Below are 4,952 nucleotides of genomic sequence, written 5' to 3'. Positions count from 1 at the left end.
TTTTCCTCTAGTGGTGTTATGTGAACGTCGACTACATAACACTTCACCATTATTTGGGCCTAGAGGAAGGCATTGGGAAGTAGTAAGTAGATGATGGATTGCTAGAGTGACAGAAGCTTAAACCCTAGTTTATGCGTTACTTCGTAAGGGGCTGATTTGGATCCACTAGTTTAATGCTATGATTAGACTTTGTCTTAATTCTTCTTTCTTAGTGGCGGATGCTTGCGACAGGGGTTAATCATAAGTGGGATGCTTGTCCAAGTAAGGGCAGTACCCAAGCACTGGTGCACCCACATATCAAACTATCAAAGTAACGAACGTGAATCATATGAACATGATTAAAACTAGCATGACAGAAATTCCCGTGTGTCCTCAGGAGCGTTTTTCCTCCTATAATACTTTATCCAGGCTTGTCCCTTGCTACAAAAGGGATTGGGCCACTTTGCTGCACTATTTCTACTTTTGATACATGTTGCTTGCTATGAATCATCTCACCACACAATCACTTGTTACCGATAATTTCTGTGCTTGCAGATATTTCCTTGCCGAGGGGCTTGTTTGGGGTATCTTCACCTCGAACGGAAGCACAAATTGTTGCTCCTCAACCTGTTGCACCTAGTGAAAACATTTTCTTTGAATTTCCTTCGGGTATGCTTGAGAAACTGCTCGCTAATCCTTTTACAGGAGATGGAACATCACATCCATACTTCCATCTTGTAGATTGCAGGTTTGTGGTTTATGTAGATGAAGTTTGTGGTTTATTTAAGCTTGCAGGTTTGCCCGTGGATGAGGTCAAGAAGAAGGTCTTTCCTTTATCTTTGAAGGATAAGGCGTTGACATGGTATAGGCTATGTGATGATACTGGATCATGGAACTACAATCGGTTGAAATTGGAATTTCATCAAAAGTTTTATCCTATGCATTTAGTACATCGTGGTAGGAATTATATTTATAATTTTTGGCCTCATGACAGAAAAAGCATCGCTCAAGCTTGGGTGAGGCTTAAATCAATGTTATATTTATGCCCCAACCATGAGCTCTCGAGAGAAATTATCACTCAGAACTTCTATGCTAGGCTTTCTCATGATGATCGCACCATGCTTGACACTTCTTGTGCCGGTTCTTTTATGTAGAGAGATATTGACTTCAGATGGAATTTATTGGAGAGAATTAAACTCAACTCTGAAGATTGGGAGCTTGAAGAAGGTAAGGAGTTAGGTATGAATTTAAGGTTTGATTGCGTTAAATCCTTTGTTGAAACAAATACCTTTAGTGATTTTAGATAGCAGCTTCATTGTGTGAATCTTTTGCTGCTCATATTGATCTCCCCAAAGAGAAGTGGTTTAAATATCATCCTCCTTTAGAAGTCAATGTAGTTAAACCCAATCCAGTTGAAGAGAAAGTCATTGTCTATAATGATCCTATTTTTCCTAGTGCTTACATTGAGAAACCACGTTTCCCTGTTAGGATGAAGGATCATTCTAAAGCTTCAACTGTGATACGTAGAGGCTACATTAGAACACCTACACCCCCTCAGCAAACTAGAGTCGAACCTAGCATTGCTATTATCAAAGATCTTCTGTCCGACGATGTTTAGGGACATAATATTCACTTCTGTGAAGATGCTGCTAGAATTGCTAAACCTCACGCTAGAGACAAACATAGGCCTGTTGTTGTCATGCCTGTTATTTCTGTTAAGATAGGAGATCATTGTTATCATGGCTTATGTGACGTGGGTGCTAGTGCTAGCGCAATACATCAATCCTTATATGATGAAATCAAAGACGAGATTGCACCTATTGAGATAGAGCCTATTGATGTCACTATTCAGCTTGCCAATAGAGATACTATCTGCCATGTGGGAATTGTTAGGGATGTTGAAATCTTGTGTGGTAAAACGAAGTATCCTGCTGATTTCCTCGTTCTTGCTACCGCACAAGATAGCTTTTGTCCCATCATATTTGGTAGACATTTTCTCAATACCGTCAATGCTCATCTTGACTGTGAGAAGCAAACTGTCAATGTTGGCTTTGAAGGTGTGTCACACGAGCTCAATTTCTCCAAGTTTGGTAGACAACCTCATGAAAAAGAGTTGCCTAGTAAGGATGAAACTATTGCCTTAGCTTCTATTGTCATCCCTCCTACTGATCCCTTAGAGCAATACTTGCTGGAGCATGAAAATGATATGCATATGGATGAAAGGATGAGATAGATAGAGTTGTCTTAGAACAATACCCTATCCTTAAGAATAACTTGCCTCTTGAACTTCTTAGGGATCCACCCCCACCAAAAGGTGATCCTGTGTTCGAGATTAAACACTTGCCTGATGCTCTTAAGTATGCTTATCTTGATGAAAAAGAGATATATCCTGTTATTATTAGTGCTAGCCTCTCAGAGCATGAAGAAAAGAAGTTACAAAGAATTCTGAGAAAGCACCGTGCTGCTATTGGATATACTCTCGATGATCTTAAGGGCATTAGTCCCACTCTATGCCAGCACAAGATTAAAACTGATTCTGATTCCAAGCCAGTTGTTGATCATCAAAGGAGATTAAATCCTAAGATGAAAGAAGTAGTGAGAAAAGAAATATTAAAGCTCCTAGAAGCGGGTATCATCTATCCTGTTGCTCATAGCGATTGGGTGAGTCCGGTGCATTGCGTCCCTAAGAAGGGAGGCATTACCGTTGTCCCTAATGATAAGGATGAATTGATCCCACAGAGGATTATTACTGGCTATAGGATGGTGATCGGTTATAGGAAATTGAATAAAACCACTAGGAAAGATCATTACCCTTTGCCTCTTATTGACCAAATGCTAGAAAGACTGTCTAAACACACACACTTCTGCTTTCTAGACGGTTATTCTGGTTTCTCCCAAATACCAGTTGCACAATCTGGTCAGGAGAAAACCACTTTTACCTGCCCTTTCGGTACCTTTGCTTATAGACGTATGCCTTTTGGCTATGTAATGCACCTGTGACCTTACAAAGATGTATGATGGCTATATTCTCTGAATTTTGTGAAAATATTGTTCAGGTTTTCAAGGATGACTTCTCTGTTTACGGATCTTCCTTTGATGATTGCCTCAACAACCTTGATCGAGTCTTGTAGAGATGTAAAGACACCAATCTTGTCATGAATTGGGAGAAGTGCCACTTTATGGTTAATGAAGGCATCGTCTTAGGACATCAAATTTCTGAAAGAGGTATTGAAGTAGATAAGGCTAAGGTCGACGCAATTGAGAAAATTCCATACCCCACAGATATCAAATATAAGAAGTTTCCTTGGTCATGCTGGTTTTTATAGAAGGTTCATTAAAGACCTCTCTAAGATTTCTATGCCTCTTACCAATCTCTTGCAAAACGATATTCCTTTACTCTTTGACGATGATTGTGAGGAAGCCTTCGAAATACTTAAGAGGGCTTTGATAACCGCACCTATTGTTCAACCACCTGATTGGAACTTACCTTATGAAATCATGTGTGATGCTAGAGATTATGTTGTTGGTGCTGTCCTAGGGCAAAGAGTTGATAAGAAGTTGAATGTTATTCACTATGCTAGTAAAACTCTAGACAGTGCCCAAAGAAACTATGCTACTACGGAGACGGAATTTTTAGCAGTCGTGTTTTCATGTGAAAAGTTCAGGTCTTACATAGTTGATTCCAAAGTCACTACTCACACTGATGACGCTGCTATTAAGTACCTCATGGAGAAGAAAGACGCTAAACCTATACTTATCAGATGGGTTCTCTTGCTACAAGAATTTTATTTGCACGTTGTCGACAAGAAGGGTGATAATAACCCCGTAGCAGATAACTTGTCTAGGTTAGAGAACGTTCTTGATGACCCACAACCTATTGATGATAGCTTTCCCGATGAGCAATAGAATGTCATCAATACTTCATGTAGTGCACCATGGTATGCTGATTATCCAAACTATATAGTTGCCAAATATATACCACCTAGTTTCACATACCAGCAAAAGAAGAAATTCTTCTTTGACTTGAGACATTACTTCTGGGATGATCCTCACCTTTCTAAGGAAGGAGTAGATGGTGTTATTAGACGTTGTGTACCTGAACATGAACAGGGACAAATCCTACAGAAGTGTCACTCAAAGGCCTACGGAGGACACCATGCGGGAGATAGAACTGCACACAAGGTATGGGAATCAGGTTTCTATTGGCCCACTCTCTTAAAGAATGCCCGTAAGTTTGTCTTGTCTTGTGACGAATGTCAAAGAATAGGTAATATCGGTAAACGTCAGGAAATGCCTATGAACTATTCACTTGTCATTGAACCATTTGATGTTTGGGGCTTTGATTATATGGGACCTTTTCCAAAATCCAACCGGTATACTCATATCCTAGTTGTTGTTGACTACGTCACAAAGTGGGTAGAAGCTATCCCCACTAGTAGTGCTGATCACAACTCTTTTATCAAGATGCTTAAAGAAGTTATCTTCCCTAGATTTGGAGTCCCTAGATATCTAATGACCGTTGGTGGTTCACATTTGATTCATGGTGCTTTTCGTAAAACGCTTGCTAAGTACGATGTCAACCATAGAATTGCATCACCCTATCACCCTCAGTCCAGTTGTCAAGTAGAGCTAAGAAATAGAGAGATTAAGCTAATTCTGCAAAAGACTGTCAACAGCTCTAGAAAGAATTGGTCTAGGAAGTTCGATGATGCAATGTGGTCTTATAGAACTGCCTATAAGAAGCCCATGGGCATGTCTCCATACAAAATGGTGTACAGTAAAGCATGTCATTTACCTCTTGAGCTAGAGCATAAAGCTTATTGGGCAATCAAAGAGCTCAACGATGATTTCAAACTTGATGGCGAGAAGACGTTATTAGACATTAGCTCGCTTGATGAATGGAGAGCTCATGCATATGAGAATGCCAAGTTGTTCAAAGAAAAGGTAAAGAGGTGGCATGATAAGAGGATACA

This window comes from Hordeum vulgare, chromosome 3H (genome assembly GCF_904849725.1).
Source record: "Hordeum vulgare subsp. vulgare chromosome 3H, MorexV3_pseudomolecules_assembly, whole genome shotgun sequence".
Lineage (NCBI taxonomy): Eukaryota > Viridiplantae > Streptophyta > Magnoliopsida > Poales > Poaceae > Hordeum > Hordeum vulgare.
Note: the sequence above shows the minus strand (reverse complement) of the source record.